At 35.3% G+C, this 21142-nt stretch overlaps 1 protein-coding gene and 1 long non-coding RNA gene across 7 annotated transcripts in view; one reads left to right on the forward strand and one right to left on the reverse strand.

The window, feature by feature from the left end:
- The window catches only part of foxp4 (forkhead box P4), a 487998-nt gene that overhangs the window by 285915 nt on the left and 180941 nt on the right, over nt 1-21142 (forward strand). The window lies entirely within an intron of this gene.
- LOC141376599 (uncharacterized) lies at nt 1454-19439 on the reverse strand. Its single transcript, XR_012387145.1, has 4 exons — nt 19308-19439; nt 18956-19161; nt 8149-8291; nt 1454-2991 (listed from the first exon to the last, which is right to left on the reverse strand). It is a non-coding gene; the product is annotated as an uncharacterized lncRNA (long non-coding RNA).

The raw sequence follows: 21142 nt of genomic DNA on the forward strand, positions 1-21142 counted from the left end.
CTGCAGTATAAACAATATACTGTTATATATAAAGACAAGCAATAGAAATAATTTTCTTTCTGCAGTTCACTTATTTGCTACTGATGTTACAAAAAAATTGTATCAAAATTTTACATATAGTCTTTTTTAAATGGAATTTAAGTGAACTTTGTGTCAACATGTCGACAAGCACAACAGTCAATTAAATAGCTCTATTTGAACAAATACTTGTGTGTGTGAATAGTGGGAGTCTACATATGGAAACCGATGCAGTGTACACACAAAAATTACGTTTCACCATAAAGGCAAAATTGTGTCTTGATCAATTTTGACATTTTTTTCTTCTAAGACTTGGGGGCTGATTTTTTTTAACTCCCACCTATGCTTTAAGTTGGTTTTGCACTTACTAGTGTGTCTGCGAGATGCATGCAGGGAAAAAATAATGAACCAGAGAAAGAACAATCTTTTAAAGACAGCAAAACATTTTGGGGACATGGCACTGGCCACAGATGAATGTTTCTAGTGCGTATGTGGTGACATCTGTCATTCATTCATTTTCTTGTCGGCTTAGTCCCTTTATTAATCTGGGGTTGCCACAGCGGAATGAACCGCCAGGTGACATCTATGTTTTTCTTAAATATATATATATATATATATATATATATATATATATATATATATATATATATATATATATATATATATATATATATATATAGTGTGTGTGTGTGTGTGTGTGTGTGTGCGCGTGTGTGTGTGTGTGTGTGTGTGTGTGTGTGTGTGTGTGTGTTGGGTTTGGGAATTTCAGTAACAGCATTCTTCTTTAGCACATCCATGTTTTGATGCACGTTTCAGTAGATAGATTTAGAAGGCGCTGTGCACATTTTTGTGCATCTGAAATAAGTTACTTTAAGTAGGTTTTGTTGCACATTTCAGATACGCTTCCTTCATGTACAGATCCATGAGAAGGCAGAGCTTGTCGTACAGATCACCTAGTGAACATCTGACCTAAACCAAAACAATAGTGCTTTCAAAAGCAAACGTAAGGGCAACATGCACTATGACCACTTAGTTTTACCTTGATTTGCATTGCTTTTTACTCTTTTGTGGAACTGTTCTTTACTGGACTAACTGGGCTACATAGCAAGTATAACACCGTATAAAGTGAGCTTCTAAACAAACTGACTGTCCCAGAAAATTGTTCAGATAGCTGATACAAATGTATTAAAATACAAATAATTAACACTGTTATATTTAATGTTGTTGTTGATGTGGTGTTTATTTGGTGTTTTGCAAGAACTGAATGAAAATTGTCCTTTATTTGCCAATAATATGGCCCTGTAAATATCATTAGTGTGAAAAGGAACAAAAGGGTCTAATTTTGCATAACCAATAGCCTTTGTTAAAAACAGTAGGCGCTCATGTTAATGAATGTATGTGAGTGGATTAAAGGAATTGTAACGCTGTTTTGTTTACTAAATGTTTATTAAGACATTGTATTACTTATAACATATGGGGAAAATAGCTCAAGCACTGAACAAGGATGAATCTTTCTTTTGTGCATTAGTCAAGAGTTCTATTAATAACAGTCCATTTTAAAAGATAAACAGTAAAAACCATAGTATACTTTAGCTTTAATTGACAATAGCCGTCCTTTTTAGATTTGTCTTGAGTGGCTTCCTTGTGGCTTCTTCCTTCTCTGTTGTATTGAATGGCTGATACCAGTGGAGATCTACCATTCTGCTTTTGAATATTCTGCATTCTTCTGACATGCCCTCTTTGTTTGAGTGCCCTACATCAATAGAGGAGGCACCTTTCGCCCCTCTGAACAGGAAGCTAGGCCCTAACCGGCCACAATGGCACTGCATGAGGGCCTGATTAGGCTCTCACAGACCTTTTAACCATTCTGAGGAAGGACTAAATCCCCTCACTTCAAAACCAGACATTGGCCTTAACCAAATGCTTGTAAATAGGCAGTGTTTTTGTATGTTTTCCATAGTTCCTGATTCTGAATTTATAAGTAGAGCTGATGTGAGGTAATGTTTTGAGAACATTAGTGTCTTGCTGTATTGTGTGCAAACAATACATCACTTGAGGTGTTACAGCAATTCTCACACCTTTTCACATCTATCTTTAACTAAATTGGCAGTTTTAAGAGGAATTAACTGCAGGGACATTTTTGCATTCACATTTTAGACATCTTAGGAGGTTTTGTTGTCACTTTTACCTCAAGGACTGGTTAACATTTGACCTTGGCCCTGCTGAATGTGAAATTACAGGGTGACAAAACTTCCGACTCCAGATGTAAAATCACTGGTATTTTAGTGGTTCAAAAAATATGCCACCTTTTTTGTTATTTTATGGGGGGAGGGGGTGTTGAGGTTGGGGCGGTGTTTTGTAGGTTGTGGGTTGCTAGGCGACAGCAAAACATTGCTGTCACTCTGATACAACTTTTATTTACGGAAGAAATTATGAAGCACGGCAGTGTTTGGGTGTTCTGCGGAGATAATTAGTCATACCGAAATATGCATATTCCATACAAGCTAAAGCTGATCAGTCAATTCTTGTCACATGACTCGCGGTGTGCTTGAGGGATTCATTCAACTGGGTGCATCTGGAAGGCGCGAACACGCCATGCTGTGCACCTCCAATGGAAACAACGATCTTGTGTGAACACTAGAAAAGAGTCCATCAGTTGATCTTCTTGCATAGACATGCTGGATTCACCTGATTTGTTGACAAATGTGTTGTGGATCCATTCCTTGGCAGTTTGTGGGTCCCTCACTTGGCCTTTTCCCCTTCACAAAGAAGCGTTCCAAAGACATCTGTTTCTTACTCATTTTGCTGCTTGGGGGTTAAATTTGGGCGCTCAAGTGACCGAGTTGTAACCAAAAGAATACGGTCATTTTTCAAAATAAAAGATCGTTCAGACTCAGATAATAAATTTACTGAAATAATTTATGATTTCTTGTGCAGCACGGTACCAATTGATCCGGTGTTTGAGGACCACCGCTGTAAATGACAACCAGTGTTGGGTAAGTTACTTAAAAAAATAAGTTATTACTACATCGTTTCAATAGTATTTATCTTACTATTTACTTTGTTCTAAAATTAACTTTAAAAAATCACACATAAATCTTTAAACAGAAAATGTATCAAAACAAACAAATCAAATAAATGATATCATATTTCATACCATATACTGACATACATTTTCACTTAATTGTTTTTATGGTTGTTAGATAACCATAACATAAATACTGATATTATAAACTTATTCATTCATTCATTCATTCATTTCTTTCGGCTTTATCCCTTATTTATCCAACATAGGCTCATTCTGAAAATGTAGCCCTATATATATTTCTGGAGATCGCGGGTCCATCTGTGCTTTTTAAAACACTATTGGTTGGGTTTAGGGAAGGTGGAGGGTAGCGTTATCGGTAGGTTGGTCAGTCAGTAAGTCAGTCAGTCGACAGCAGCCTCTGGGGGATTAACGTGAAAACGGCAGGTGCGAATAGCACTCACAGGAGAAATTTAAAATCTGAAAAAGTACACACAGCTGTCTCTGGCGGATTCATGAGATCAAAAACTGCAAAAAACATAGCTCCTGGGATGTATTTTGCTCTCTCCAGAAATGTATATGGGGTACGTAATCAAAATGAGCCTGGGTTGTATTTATCAGGGGTTGCCACAGCAGAAGGAACCTCCAACTAATCCAGCATATGTTTTATGCAGCAGATGCCCTTCCAACCACAACCCAGTACTGGGAAAGGCCAATTTAGTTTATCCAATTCACCTATAGGACATGTCTTTGGACTGTGGCAGTAACTCGAGCACACATTGCTAACCACTGAGCCTCCTTGCCACCCCTTTTGAATGTATTATTCTTCAAAAAAAAAAAAATCCTGATTCCAGACAACTGTTTTCAAGGCTGATAAAATAAAAAACACTGAAGATTGAAGTACTGCTGGCTTAAAACAAATAATCTTCGCCATCGCTATAATAAAACACATTTAAAAATATTAATCATAACATTTCAACATAATAATTTCATTTAACACTTTTCCTGCAATGTCCCATCTGAATGTGTTGTAAGCACAAATCATTGTAATGCATATTACAAATGTAATATCTTATTTCTTTATTATAAAAATCCCAGACATCACTCAAGCTTCATGACAGTTTTCTCAGCACATAATTAAGTTCTCTATACGCCCCTATGGACTTTTACATGAGTAATATTAGTTCAAATCTGACCCTTATTTGGAGCTAAGCATGCTTGGGTGAAACGCTCTAGTTTATTTTGATTTACAGGGTTATAATAATATTCCCCTGCCAAATATACTGGCTGTCTGATCCCAGAGTCCTTTTATGAATCTGTGCTCGGCCCATTCTGTTTGTTTATTTGTCCGCGGGTCAGCTGGACTTGTTTCTGTACTGAAAGAGGCCTTGGGGGATTATGTTTTACAGAGCCGCGAGGGGGAACATTTTTTTTCCGAGCCCCTGTTAAAGAGGGAAATGCAGAGACAATGGAGGAAGACAGAGCGATTGCTAAATAGAAACTGTGGGGATGATCCATGCTGCTATTCCTCAGGGGAAAGCGAGGGAAAGACAGAGAAAGCGAGAGGTCATGGAGCTTCATTTTCCCTTTTGCCTTGAGGGAAGGCACAATAGCAGACTCACAACCCCTGAAGGCACGTTTGTTTGAGCGCGCCACAAATTCAATTTGCTCTTGTTGAGGACATGTCACATTTAAATGATCGGCATTAACGTTGTCAACAAGAAGTTGGCAGAACGGGGATCTGGATTGGCACGCTGCCCCAAGACACTTGGCTCCTTCTAGCACACTGTTAACCAGGGCTGTCATGTGGTGGTGTGACATTGCATTTTATTTGTCCTTTTTTATTTAAACTGAAAATGATAACTTGCATTTCTGTAGATTTTCTGAAACATAATATATGATATAATATTAAATATTTTTTTATATTATATTACCACAAAATATTACATAAGCTCATTACCTTAAGTTTGCTTGTATGTTTTTTATTTTATTTAATTACGCATTGCTTTCTTCACACTGGTTCTAAGTGAATTTAAATAAGTATATTTTAGAGTGAGGTGACACAGTGGCTCAGTGGTTAGCACTGTCACCTCACAGCAAAAAGATCACTGGTTCCAGTCCTGGCTGGGCCAATTGGCATTCTGTGTGGAGTTGGCATTCGGTTGAACTGAATTAGCCGTAGTGTATGTACGTGAATGAGTGTGTATGGATTTTTCCCAGTACTGGGTTGCAGTAGGGCATCACCTGTGTAAAACATATGCTGAATAAGTTGGTGGTTCATTCCGTTGTGGCAACCCCTTATAAATAATGGGACTAAGCCGAAGGAAAATGAATAAATTAATATTTTAGAGTAAATTTAATAGAATGTAGCCAACTACAGTTGCAATACGAGTTGTTTGTATATCCAAGGACTCAGACATTGTACTGCATATAATTTTTTAAATATTTGTATACAATCATTTCCTGAAAATGTAACCTTTTGGTACACCTGAAAGTGTAATTGGATATTTAAATTCAGCTCATTTAATGACATTGTGTTTTTTATTTTATTTTTTATTTTTATTATTATTATTATTCATTTATTGTAGGAATAAAGCATTGCTTTTTTAAGTTCGTTAGTATTTTGAATAAGCACACTTTAAAAAAAACATTTGGCTAAATTTGTTGTCATTTTCATTCTAGTTGTGTAAGGTTTATTTTTCCTATAAATTTAATATACTTTTTAATATTACAGCATACATTGCTGAAAGAAACTCCTCATTTCCATAAAAAATAGATATAAACTCAGCTGAATTCATTTATTTAATTTTAGAATTATACACTACTTGACAAAAGTCTAGTCGTCAATCCCAGTTTTAAGAGCAACAAATAATATTTGACTTCTATTAGATCATTTGGAAAAGTGTAAGGAGGTAGATTTTTCCGATTAATCATCTTTTGAATTGCATCCCAATTATCACAAATACTGCAGAAGACCTATTGGAACCCGCATGGACCCAAGATTTTTGCAGAAATCAGTCAAGTTTGGTGAAGGAAAAATCATGGTTTGAGTTTACATTCAGTATGGGGGTGCGCAAGAGATCTGCTGAGAGGATGACAACATTAACAGGCTGAGGTATCAGGAAACTTGTGCTGCTCATTACATTAGAAGCCACAGGAAAGGGCAAATTTTTTAGCAGGATAACACTTCTTCTCATACCTCAGCCTCCACATCAAAGTTCCTGAAAGCAAAGCAGATCAAGGTGCTCCAGGATTGGCCAGCCCAGTCACCACACATGAACAATATTGATGTCTGGGTAAGATGAAGCAGGAGGCATTAAAGATTAATCGAAAGAATCTGAATTGTCAGGCTCATGGGAGTCATACACACTATTAATTATTTTCCCACTGCACCATGACTTTATATTTTATACTTTACTTTTATATCTGTTAAGTGACAAGACTTTTGTCTAAGCAAAATTATTAGTAAATAATAAAACATCAAGGCATGATCATATTTTGTTTTGGTAAAATAAGCGTAATCTAGAGGCCTTTGCCTTTCAGCCACTTCTGATACCAAATGATCAACTAGAAGTCAACTGATTATTTGTTGTTCCTAAAACTTGGACAGGCAGCAAGACTTTGTCATGTAGTGTGTGTGTGTGTGTATATATATATATATATATATATATATATATATATATATATATATATATATATATATATATATATATATATATATATATATATATAAATAATGTTTCTTCAAAAAATATTTGACTGAATCTGCCATCTTTTTTACTCTTATTTTGCCTCTTTACATTGTTTTACTGTATTATATGCTTTTAAATACAAAACCTCATATCTCCATACATGTGGATATATATATATATATATATATATATATATATATATATATATATATATATATATATATATATATATATATATATATATATATATATATATATATATATCTTTAAATATTTAAACTCAGCCAATTTAATGACCTTAAAATGTATGTTCATTTCTCTTTTAACTTGTGCGTTTGAATAAAAATGAAGCTTTGCTTTCCTCTTCTTAGTTTTTAGTAATTTTAAACAAGTACACTTTAAGGCAAATGTATTTAAATCTTCAATTTCAATCTTATTTATCTGAGCACTCTCATCCCGACCCCATGTATTAAATTTAGTTCACCATTGTACAAAATTAACACATTGGTGCGGAAAGAAAAAAAAAGATTATTCTAAAAAAAGTCAAAAATCCAATTCTTTTGAGGGTTTGACCTGAGCGTTCCCAATTCTCTGTCTTTTTTAAACATTTCTTTCCTTGCATTTTAAAGCAGAGTGAAGGGCTTTTCAAGGCCTTAATATTTCAGTTGAGTGTGAATTATGAAAATCATCAAACAGATTGGAGGGAATAATTTAATAAATGGCAGAAGCATCCACTGCGCCGGTTCCTGTCATTGTGCTCCAGAGCATTTAGTCACTTTGAAAAACTCTCTCGAGGCCAATGAGGTCATGGATCATTCATTAATCCCTTATTCTTTGGCATTAGTGCAGAGTTTTGAAGGTCTTCTTATACAGTATCAATGCAGCTTTTTTAACGTGCACTTTAAACGAGACGTGCAGTCATAGTGCAAGTCCTTGCCCATGCCATCCCTCCCTCCATAGTGCTATTTAAAGCTCCTAAATGCAACGGTTAATTCTCCCTCGTTTAGTTACCGAAAGCTTTCAGCCAGGATGTCATAGCAGCACAATAAATCCCGATAAACATTTATTGTGCACAAATAGCATCATCTCATAGCGCAATGTTTTTTTTTTCCCCTCCTGCCTTAAGTGTCTTCTGGCTCTAAGGGAATGAACACACCTCAGTTTAGGCTGTCACTGCGTTAAGCTCAAGTCGTGTCATTTCTGTCAACAGCTTGTCAAACTAAGTGCTTGTTGCAGTATTTAAGGACGAGTCTGAGATGTTGTTACAAACCCTTTGCGTCCCAACATGCCCCACGCTTCCCTGGATACACTCTGTTGTTGGTACACACACAAATAAGATGCCATTGGCGCTCTCCGCTTTGCAAGATTTCCAGGTTTTATAGCTGTTGGAGAAACACATCGGATCATACGCACCGCTTGTTTGCGTCTCCTCTCTTATTTTCAGCCGACACTGTGACAGCGAGTGACCTGCGGAGGCGATGAGGGTCACCGTGGTTTAATTGCCATTTCATGTGCTTCTCTCTTTCTCTGCGTTTGCCGGTAATGCACGCAATCCTCTGCAAGAGAAGGGAAGAAGAAAAAACAGAAGCGTCCGTGATGAGGCGTAGGCGGACGGTTGCCGAGGCCCCTTCTCTTCAGTCGGGCACCCGGCAACCGAACACAAACACAAGTTAAGAAGTGGCCAGCGTTCACATACAAAACACATATGCTACAGATCCAGGCCTCAAGACGCCAGTGCATCTGAATCTCTGCACACTGTAAAATAATAACACGTAATACGCTTTATTTTCTGTTTTTATGTGCATGTGTGGCTGAAAATTCCCATGCCTATGATTTTCTCTTGCACTGGTGTTTGGTATTGTTTAAAGTGCGTATGTGTGTGTGTGCCAATGTGTGAGGTTTTAAAGGGAGAGATCAACCAAAATCTGAAAATTCATGTTCAAGTCTGTTTTAATTAGTCTCTGCTGTTAGAAACACACAAACAGCCTGCAGAAAAGGTGAATTCTGTTGGTGTTGCTTGATTTTGATGATAGTAACAGTGACTGGAGCTTCTATTTACTGTAAAAGTGGTCCATATGACATTTTTCTGTGAAAGATTTAGATAAGTCACATTTTCCCCCCTAAAAGACTGTTTGCAACTTGTTTTTTCGTTAAATTAAGTTACCAAATGGTAGATTGGGCTAATGTAATCCAAAAAAGTAAGGTTGATTACCACTTATTAAAGTAATGAAACTAGTACTTAAGGCTTAATAGTGACTGCCCAGCAAGCATTTTTTTTTTGTTTTAAAAGATGTCAAATAGACATCTAAACATAGTCATCTTGGCTAAAACAAGTTAAAATTTGGGCTGTCAGTAAAAATCTAGAGAATAGGCCAAAACTAGACTAGTTGTCAAATGAATGACTACACATATAAGTCTATATGTTTAATCTGTCTATTTGATGACTAGTCTAGTTCTGGGCTATTCTTAGAACTTTTTCTTTAGATTCAGAGCACTCACACTTCTCAAACGTTCCAGAAAGCAGGCCTGGGCACGGTTTGAATAACATAGTGTAAGTGCGCCCTAAAATATACAAGACACAGAAATACCTCTGCTTTAGTCTATGCCTTATTAAAATATCTAATTGTTGCTTGTATGAAACTATTTTTGTATCATTTACTTCAACAGCTTGATACTAAAAATCTGTGACCAGAAGGAAGGAGCTTAAACTCTGCCTGTAGGGGATGAGCAGTGTCACTTAAAATTTAATTTGTAATTCTCGTCAGCTTTAGCCTCCATATTGGCTAGTGACACCCCAGTCAGTTTACTGGACCACTTAACTATTTGATTTAGTGTGTTTTAATTCCTAACAGAAAGTCAATCTGTTGAATCAGTTGAATCAATTTTTTACAGTTTTCTATGCGCAGCCCTGAAGGTGTCTGACTAACCTCACCTCGCCTCCTGTAGATTAAACATGTGTACATGTGTTTACCCACCATGCTTCAGCATCCAGGGCATGAATTATTCACACCTTGATGTAATGGACCCTGCTGAGCGGCTTACAGACTGAAGGTTGGTGTAGGTGTGGGGTTAAACACATATAAAGGGGCCGGCGATAGCTCTTCTAACCGAGCATCTACCTCACTTAATCAATCTATCAGCTAATCAATCAAATCCCTCTCGTTCACATTCGTTTTTTTTTCCCCTGCTGGTCGTCGGCTGATGGCTTACATGTCCTCGCTTCAATCAATCGGCTTTTCAATCAAATCAAATTGGTTTACATCAGCCTGATTGGCCCACATTAGTCAGCTCAGATGTACAGCACCTCGACGGGCTTTACATCAATCTACCAATCAATCTGGCAGACCGCTCAAGCCAATCACAGGGCTTTATATTTTTACATGCACAAAAGATACACGTGTGCATACACTATACGCACCCAGAGGACTGGCCTCATTTCAGGCTCTATCGTGAGCTCCTTCAGATCCAGCCTCTAGAGGAGACTCCAAAGTGGACTTAGATTTTAGAGTGGAATTATGTGTGTCTCTGTGTGTGTCGATGTGAGAGAGAGAGAATGGAAAAGTGCACAAGCTTATGGTAGTGGTTCAGTGAAGAAGCACTAGATGCGTACTTTTTTCAGATTTTTAGGCAGGATAAAACATTGCAAATAAATGTAATATTAAGTTAACGTTCAAGTGATATTAGCTGAAGACAAATAAATATTAAATATAGTCATTGTTATATCAACTTCTATAATGATGTCATCAGTATGCACTTTAAATACCCACTTTACAAAAGTGATTGTATATACAAATGGAAGAATACTGAATGATTCAAATTACTTTTGAGAAAAAAAAAATCTAAATATAAGTGAAATTCATCCAAAGATTTTAATTATAATGCATTTGTTTTGACACTTTTGAAAATATACAGTAGCTACATTTCCATGTTTTAATAAGTGGCTTATGCTAAGGTTATATTGACCAAAATACAGCAAATACAGTAAAATTGTGCATTATTACCTCACAAGTCCATCTCAATAGACAAATAGAGACCATATTTTGTTGTGTTGTAATATAGGAGGGCTCTTAGCTCAAGAAAGACCCGATCCCATAGAACCCTCCACCCCCTCCCTTATAAATAGTAGGGCTTGAATGAGTTTAGATTTTTTAGTCTACTTTTATGTTATTAAAGTAGAGTCAACGTGGACTAGTCGCTGGTGACGTCATCGATAACACACAAGATGCAAATAATTTGTAATACGCCACAATTAGCTATTTATTTGCAGGAAATACATATACACATGCTGTTTGACAGCAAAAACAATGCAACATCACTGTACCAATGACTAATTTTAGTGGAAAACAAATGCATTGTCAACACAGTTCAGTTCATATATGGACCCTTTTCACAAGCCTGTTATGACGCGTCATCATAAGTTTTTAATATTTAGATTTTTTTTATGTATGAACATTTATATTTATGTGTGTATTAAATCAGTTGCACGTCAAATTACAAAAAAAAAAAAAAAAGAATTACCAGTTATGCAAGGTGTTTGTAATGCAGCGGCTATGGGGCAGGACAGTAAATTAGATTTTATTCTCTCCTCTCCGCTGCCGTCATCAGTCTCTTACTACTTTCCACCTTTTTCTGAAAGTCTTGATAACACCATTGTGCCATTATTCTTTTATTATTTCAGCAAATAAAATTGTAAAAAAAATGATTTCTTGTACTCTCCCTTTTACTGTGCTCCAGGTTTATCCAACTAAGACAACTTCCACTACTGAGAAACGCAGAAATGTAAAAAGGGTCTATTATATATGGTATAAAAAAGATTAAGGTACAACAGATATAAGAGATTTGAGGTGGAGGAGGGATACTAGAAAACTTTCATAAGGTAGAGGTGAGTGGGCTAAATATTTATCTGGTTAATGTGATTAGAATTGTTTGCACCTGTTTATTATATTCACAAAATATTATCTTTTAAATATTGCATAAATATAGCTAGTCAAAAATTAGTCAAAAAACCAAGTAAGTTTTTTTGATGTATTTGTGGAGGGGTTTTTTCAAGCCTTTCTGAAATGATGAGTCTCACACAAATGATCACGGTAATTACAGCGGTTAAGAATTACATAGTGATTTTACTCTCGTTCTTACAACTAATCTATGGACATGTGTAAACATGTTATTATGGAGACATGCACCTGTCAATCAATTTGGTGGGCGGGGAAAACTCCTATTTCAAATTGCGATGGGCCTCAAAATCACTGGTATTTGGATCCTATTTTAACTTAAAATAAAAAAGAGACTCCTGAGATCATTTTAATGCATGCTTTCTGAATAAAAATTTGCATTACTGTTTTGGTATACACCGTTGAAGTCAGAATAATTAGCCCCCTTTGAATTTTTTCATTTTTTAAATATTTCCCAAATTATGTTTAACAGACATAGAAAATTTTCACAGTATGTCTGATAATATTTTTTCTTCTGAAGAAAGTTTTATTTGATTTATTTCAGCTAGAATAAAATCAGTTTTAAATAAAAAAAAAAAAAAACATTTTAAGGACAAAATTATTAGCCCCTTTTTTCGGTAGTCTACAGAACATACCATCTTTATACAATAACTTGCTTAATTACCCTAACCTGCCTAGTTAGCCTAATTAACCTAGTTAAGCCTTTAAATGTCACTTTAAGCTGTACAGAAGTGTCTTTAAAATATCTAGTAAAGTATTATTTACTGTCATCATGCCAAAGTTAATTCTACTCATTTGAAAAGTTTTGAATTCAGTGTTGAAGGTAATGGGTTAATTAAATACCTCATTACTTCAACTTAAATGGAGTAAGTTCACAGTTCTCATATAGATTTGTTTTTGAACTCAAATGATTTGTGGCAATCGGTTTCCTCAAATGGTTTGTTACCTTAACTTAAGGTTTTACAGTGTACATATGCATTTTTTTATTCTCATTTGTTAAATTTAACTTTTTTTTTTTTTTACATTTTCTTGAATGTTAACTATCACTTTTTATTTTAACGTTAAGCCTTGAAATAATAATATATCTTGAATAACAACTTCTAAACTAACTCTAAAAAGCTACACGTGTGTCCACGTATTTATTCATTTATTTGTTAATGATTTGTCAGAACCCTACATTAGCCCAATAAAAAGGTCTCGAGGTTGTTTGATGGAGTTTAAAGCTGTAAAGGTAACATTACAAATCATGGCGTGCTTTCTGAGAGCGACTGCCAAGGCAACGGCCTGCGCACATATATAACCATCAAAGGCTGCGAGGCTTTCTGGCCCACACTCGGGCTCAGTGGGAATAAAGCTGTCTTCTACTGTGCACTGTGGGGCTGTAAAAAGTTTGGACGGGTAATAAGTGGCTCATTTTTAAATGAATATGCGTCAGTCAGAGGGAGCAGGTCGGCCAGATCCTAAGCTTTCATCCCAGCGCTCACGGTAATGACTCGTTGTAAATGAGAAAAAGAGGGAGAGAGATACAGAGACACAGGAAGAAATGAAAGTGGTGGTGGGGAGAACATAATGCACATTTCCGTATTTCAGATTTGGGGGGTTGGGGTTGTTAGTACTGGCATGGGCGTTAAGTGAAAAGCCAGACAAACTCACATCTCACACACATACTCAGTAATAAATGAAGTTTGCTTTCATTCAGACATTTGAATGTGTGTTTGAAAGACCTGGCGCTCAAATGAAGTTACTTTTTCACTTGCTGTAGACCAAATAAAGTTGAAATGTCTTCGTGCGTAGGGCTTCGACAATCAGATACTATCAGGGTTCATGGAAAACTCTGTCCATTCGGCAGGATTTCAATAACCGTCTTCAAGGGCATTTGCTTCCTTCATACTCAGCCAAATGTGTCTTTATCTAATTCCCTGTCCGCAAGACGTATCCCCATCCTCTCATTATGTAATTTGTCCTTATATTTCGCTTGTGTTTGATTTTGACAAATATGCGGATTATCTGAATATGGGATTTTTAAATATATGGCTAATGTTAACTTTCATGTCTGTCTTCTAATCTGCTGAATATTCATTATGGGTCTCAAGGACAAGCGGAATAGCGGAGGTCATGAATTTCTCTACTGAAGGAAGTGATAGAGAAAAAAGACAGATGAAGAGAGAAAGGGATGGGGAAAAAGAAGAAATAATTTACTTTTGATTAAAATTTAAACAGGAATTCGCTCTCGAATCGCAGAAATCTGACCGATGACCACTTACACTTTTAAAAATCAAGTTTTTCTTTTCTTTCTTTAGAGAGTGATTAAATTGGCATTAGGATACAAAGTAGTTTTTAATCAAGTTTTCTACAAAATATAATAATTTAAAAGGTAAAAGATTTAGTATACAATCATATAATACCACATTAAAGCAAATACAACAACAAATGAAAGTCATGTTAATAGTATATTTAGCGTATTTTTATATTTATTGCTTATTTTATACATGTTTTTGTATAGTTACTTTTTGTTTGTAATTTAATTAGGAATTCTTTCTTGCATTTTAATTGGATTTCTTATTTAATGCAACAACAATTGTGATTTATTGATTAATTAATTAATTCATTCATTAATTCATTTGATTATAATTTTGTAATCCAATTTAGCATAGAAGTAATCATGTTTGTTTATGTGTTTGTTAATAAATTTAAATGATTATATTTGACTGAATGGAGTTTAAAAAGTTTTGTTTTACAAATAATTATTGTAAATAATTATTATAGTTCTAATGTTTGTGAGGCAACTTATTAATTGCTTGCTTGCTTGATTTATTCATTCCTTCTTTCATTCATCTAATTATAATGTTGTAATCCAATTTGTCATAGAAGTAATCAGGTTTGTTTGTTTGTTTGTTTGTTTGTTTGTTTGTTTGTTTGTTTGTTTGTTTATTTATTTATTTATTTGTGTGTTTGTTTTAGAATATTAGATTTGACTGAATGGAGTTTAAAAAGTTTTGTTTAAAAAAATATTGTGTAGTAACTTATTAATTGCTTGATTGTAATTTTTGATTAGGTAAACTATGCTTCTTTGTAATTTTGGATTATTAGTTAAAATACGTGTTTTATCATAGAATTGTATTTTATAAATATTTTGCTTATGCATGATAATTGCAATCAGGACTGAATGACTGATTGATTGATTGATTGATTGATTGATTGATTAATTACAATTTTTGTATTATTAAATTTGGCCTATTCTATTACCACTACTACTACTACACATTTTTCATTGCATCCACGGCATTGACAATTCTTCGAAAATGTTTAATGATCCAATATTAATAAGAAAAACAACAACAACAGAATAAATAGTAATAATAATAATAATAATAATAATAATAATAATAGTAATAATAATAATAATAATAATAATAATAATAATAATACTAATAATAATAATAATATTATTATTATTATGTTGCTGTTGTAGCTGTTCTTATTATTTTGAATTATTAAAATCCTTCTTTGAATTGTCAATGAATGCAGTGAAAGATGTGGAAAGTACCAGATTCTTTTCTTCCCTTCTGTGGAAAAAAAAAGATCAAATAAAGAATATGTCAACACTATCTACAGGTAAAAGCCAACAATAAATGCTCCCCTTGTGGTCCCTCATATCAGATCCAGATGTCTCTTTCACACCGACGTAGGAAGACAGAACTCTGATGTATTATATATTGAAGCCAAATCCAGCATTGAAAGTGGAAATGCCACGGCCCATGCTGTCTAACAGCCCCTGAAAAAGGCGCGAATCGGCGGATCGGCCTGACAGAGCCTATCCTAACCCAAGCATCCTGCATGCCTGGCTGTCTGCGTGACAGCTCTCCTCATGCCATGAAAAAGTCAGGTCTGATTCCTGTGGGATCTCTCAGCAAACAAAGGACAATGCCTTGGATTTCCTCTGGGAACAGCAAGTTTGGCCGGAAGATTTGGGCACACTGCAGATTGATAATGTCACTCGCTTGAGATATGGAGTGTCATTTTAGTGAATGCCGGATCAAAAAAAAAGATGAGGGAGACAGCGTGTCATTTGTTTGCTTTGATACAAGATCGCACCCGAGGAAGAGAGCTAGGTTTGTGTGTTTGTGTGTGTGTACAGACACAGCGCCTCAACAAGAGACCTTTTGCTGCCTCCTTTTGTACGTTCGGCAGCTCTCCTCACATGCACCGCCGCTGGCTCCACCTCTGAATGAATGAAAACTTTGCAAACCTCCCACAATCCCTCCCATCGCCCCCTCTTTATCCTCAAGGGAGCCAGGTGACACTTCAGCCTGCTCGCAGAGCCTCTGTGGCTGGGCTACAGCTGCAATGAGCTGGGCCGAGTCGGTCAGCTCCTCCTAAGTGGCCCCAGGCAAGATTTGAACCCTCTTTTTTTCCACTGTCTGAAAAACACGGTACCTTAAAACAGCTCGTTAAACAGCGGCCTCATCCCGGCCTCGACTGATCTGTTTTTTTTCTGACAGCTTTATTCAAGATGAAGTTCCTCGCATGACACGGGCCGTTAGGATCGGTTACCGCTCCCCGAAGACAGCTCGGCCATGTGGTTTATGTGAGGATGGATACAGTGTTGACAAAAAGACGAGAGTGAGGGGAAAGACCTGGGAGAAGGAAGAGAGACAGAACAGAGCTGCGGAGGAGTAAACAATACCGCTCTGCGTTATTTAACACCCTCTAACTGAAGCCAGCTGGGCCTGTAAACACGTTTATGACGATTTAATGAAAACATGCTGGTGTGTCTATGATCTTCCTCACCAATCAAACGGTGTAATTTGTATCGCATACACTGCCACTGTCTTGTGGCATAAACAGTGGCTTGCAGCTGTCATCATAGTATCTTATTTTGAGGTACACTGCCTAAGTACCTTTTTTTTTTACTCTCGAAATCTCAAGGGTAGTTCTATTTTGTTTTTTGCTTTTAAAGACCTTGGGCTATGTTTGTAAACAGTAATCATTTTTTATTTTACAGTGTTCATTTTTTTACTACATTACTCCCACATGGCAGTTAAAGCAGTTTTAAGCTTAATACCACACAAATGTAGTTGCACATAAAGGCTGCACACACACACACACACACACACACACATACACACACACACACACACACACACACACACACACACACACACACACACACACACACACACACACACACACACACACACACACATACAACAATCTGCTCTACATCCTTAGGCAATGGCCTGTGTCATTTGTAACGGAGGTGGCCACTCTTTCTGTGTGTGTGTGTGTGTGTGTGTGTGTGTGTGTGTGTGTGTGTGTGTGTGTGTGTGTGTGTGTGTGTGTGTGTGTGTGTGTTTACAATGCCTGCTGAAAAGCAGTTTAACCCATTGACACATTTTACAAGTTACTTTATATTTTGCTGCTACTAAGGGGTGTTTACACAATGCATTTTAACTAAACATGATGCAGTTTTAACTAAAAATGTTAACCTTTTATGCACTTTGTTCAATCATTTACACATCAATGTGTGTTTTGGTCACCAAATAGCAATCTTCTGGAAAAAAACAAAGTGTCTTAAAGTACAAAGTTGTCATTAAAATAATACTGTTATTTTCTCTGTACTCCAAAAATTATGTTTGCTGTTTGTACTTGTTTAATATAAGCTGAAACAGCACAATTCTTTTGGGTTTTAATTTCTTCATGTTGTCTTAACAGAAACCAGCATTTTTTACAGTGTATGTAAACAATTTGTGAAGAACGGTGTTCCTATACAAAGCAATATGTGCGCAGATTTGTAATGTTTGTTTTCAAAGTTGCAATAATTAGGCATAGCATGTGTAATACAGTAGTAGTTTCTGTGGATTAATATGAATGGGAATTATTCGACATTAAACTTACACATTGAGAAAGATCGGGGAAAGTGTTTGGGCAGAGTTATTACAACCTAACAGACTCTTACACCTGACATTTTCTGTTTGTTGTCAAAACTGACAATTGGAGCAGCGTGATTAAATATGTTTACCATGCACCTTTGCTAAAATATATGTAATCTGACAATTTATCTGAAAAACAAAAAACAGGAAGTGCATTTTCAGTTTTCAATTAAAGATTAGAAGGGCAAACAATTTATGCACATGATGAATTGTTCACCACAAAACCAGCAATGTAAGCTAACAAAATCATATTGTTAGTTTTGATTTCTTGGGGTCTTTAAACACAATTAGTCATGTTGATGCTACAAAATTAATTTAAAAATGCTAATTCTGGGTTGCTACAAAAGACGTTTGTGAGGGAACTTTTAAAGAAAAATGTGCTGCAATTACAGAAAAACTGTAAAAATCAGAAGGCCAGTTAAAAGACCATAAAAATAATGTGAACAAATGGTTTAAATAATACACATATTTAACCAAATAAATGTATGCAACTGATTTCAAAGCACAATTCCCCTTTAAAAAGTGTCCTTTTCACATTTATAGTAAGTTCCATGATGCCACCTTGCTTTTTTCTGCTTATTTATTTATTTATTTATTTATTTATTTATTTATTTATTTATTTATTTATTTATTTATTTATTTATTTATTTATTTATTTATTTATTTATTTATTATTTTGTCCATTTGTTTATTTGTTTATTGTTTTACTTTTTTACTTATTTGTTCATTTATTTATTGATTTAATTATTAGCAAATTTATTTATTTGTTCATTTATTTATTTTTTAATTTATTCAATTATTTAATGATTTATTTGTTCATTTATTTGTTCATTTATTTATTTATTAGATTATTTATCTATTCAAAGAAATAAGCCACAATTAACCATGGTAATCAGCATTACACTGCAAATGTAAATTAAACATTAAACAAATTAAACATTTAACTTGACTATTAAAGTGGACGGTTTACAGACTAATTAGATATCACAAAGTACAATACCACACTAACTATATTTTAAACGCTCCTTGTAAGCATGATCAACTTCTTTAGTTCGACTAAACACTTTTAATTTTGTTTTCAAGTCATTCTCTTTCTGAATACTGACATATTTCTCTTTAATTATGTGGGGAAAAAATGTTGTAGAACAGCCAATTCGTGTAGCCAATTATGTTTAATTTAATTACCTGTCGACTTTGATAATTATTACCCCTGATTAACCACAAAGCCTGCTCTTAAATGTTAATCGAAAGTGCTGGATGAAAGTGCTGAGGAGTTTTTATTTTTTCCATTCATAAAAGAGACTGTTATTAGATTACAGTGACTAAGATACTCACCTTTGTCTTTGACTGTAATCTGTCTGAAGGGCTGCATGGCTCTTGTTCACTCGCGCTGTCCTTGTTTGAGCCCTCATAAAGTTTTGTTTTTCTGCGTGGTTGGTCTTGTTTACTCTCCCTGAGGACATTATGCCAGCACAAACAAATAAGCAAGTAAACAGATATCACCGAATAGCCCATCGCCTGGCAGGAGTGAGCAGCGGAGTCTGAAAATAACAAACAGATGAACAAGTAAACAAACAACATACAGTAAATAAATGTGTTGTTTTCCTCGTCCCCAGGCTCTGCTGGTGTTCCTGCTGTGGTGAAGAGAGGAAACAGACTCCATTGTACACAATTTCATACTGTTTACCTTTTAGAAATGATGGGAATACAAACTAAATCCATTGTATGTATGTGTGTGTGTGTGTGTGTGTGTGTGTGTGTGTGTGTGTGTGTGTGTGTGTGTGTGTGTGTGTGTGTGTGTGTGTGTGTGTGTGTGTGTGTGTGTGTGTGTGTATGCATGGGTGGTTCTCAGGGAGTGTAACAGCATTCAGCCGTGATACTTCAGGACTTGATCCGCAGCTTTGATGTCAGCTTTGGGACTGATGAGGTAACAAACATTCAGATCTTTAGCCGAGTGAGAATTCACCCTCCTTGTGGTCATATGATGGCATGTCACAACAATACTAATCAAAATGGCTTACCGAGCCTGTGTGAACGGAAGGGCAGCTTTAATAAACTCTTTTTGAGTCTTCAAAATGGGAAAGTTCATTAGCAAATGGGGTGTTTTAATTAGAAGTAAGACATTTCAGAAACACTGCCTGTTTTAGTAGTACAGACTAGAGATGTGATGTAATGCAATGAAATGATTTTACTTGTGGGATTTTTTGTTAGTGTAAATTTTGTATAATTTTGTATTTATTTAGCTATATAAATATTTGGGGGTAGCACGGTGCCTCAGTGGTTAGTAATGTCACCTCACAGCTAGATGGTTACTGGTTCGGGCCCCAGCTGGGTCAGTTGGCGTTTCTGTGGAGTTTGCATGTTCATCCCCTGGTTTGTGTGGGTTTCCTCCGGGTGCTCCAGTTTCCCCCACAGTCCAAAGACATGCGCTATAGGTGAATTTAATTAACTCAATTGACCATAGTGTATGTGTGTGGATGAGTGTGTGGATATTTCCAAGTACTGGGTTGCAGCTGGAATGGTATCCGCTGTGTAAAACATATGCTGGATAAGTTGGTGGTTCAATCCGCTGTGGCCACTCCTGATGAATAGGGACTAAGCCGGAGGAAAAGTAATGAATAATTATATATTTGGTTGCCATGACAAGCCTAAAAACATAGAAATGACAAAAAATAAAACTAACTTACAGAGAAAAAAATTATTAATGATTATTTTTAAATTATGTAAATTGCTAACAATTTACATTTCTGCTTTTATTTAAATTGCCAAATTGACTTTTTATTTTCACAAAGCAACCTACTTGATTTATTGGTTGATTCATTGATATTAATTGTGATTATGTATTTATTTATTTAAGTGATACGATGAAATTACACCACATATGTTGTAGATTAGCACTTTTTTAGTTTTGTTTTATTAAGATATTTATATAGTTTTTAATTTTAGTTTAGATTTTTTGTCTTTTTGTTTTTTATTTCTGTATTTTTTTATTACTTTTGTTTTAAGTCAAAATTACTTTTGTTTTAAGTCAGTTTTATCTACTTTGAATAAAAAATCTTTGAAAATCATCAAAAAAAGTACTTAGAGTACAGATCAAAATAAAGAACAAAGTACAAAATAAAGTACAGAAAAAATTAAGTACTTTGGGATATATATATATATATATATATAAAATTTAAAGAAAGCAGTGTTGTGTTCAACCCAGAATTTTCCATTATTGTAAACCAGATCAGGATTATATCAGATGCATCAATGCGACTGATTATCTTATGATGTAGGCCTGCCAAAAGACTATACGAGTGTAAACTCCACTATTAATTTATATTTTTAGTAAAACTGTCTGTTTAAAAGTTGATCATCAGGTTTGTCCAAACTCTTGCACACAAATCAATCTGCTTTATCTCCAGCTGTGATCTTGTTTGCAGGTGTGTGTGTATGTGTGCTTGTGTGAGGTGAACTGTATGTGGGTTAGTTAGAAAGTCAGTCATCCTATGGGTTCTTCTTGTAATCCTTTCATGAGTG

Source organism: Danio rerio, chromosome 11 (assembly GCF_049306965.1).
Source record: "Danio rerio strain Tuebingen ecotype United States chromosome 11, GRCz12tu, whole genome shotgun sequence".
Classification (NCBI taxonomy): Eukaryota; Metazoa; Chordata; class Actinopteri; order Cypriniformes; family Danionidae; genus Danio; species Danio rerio.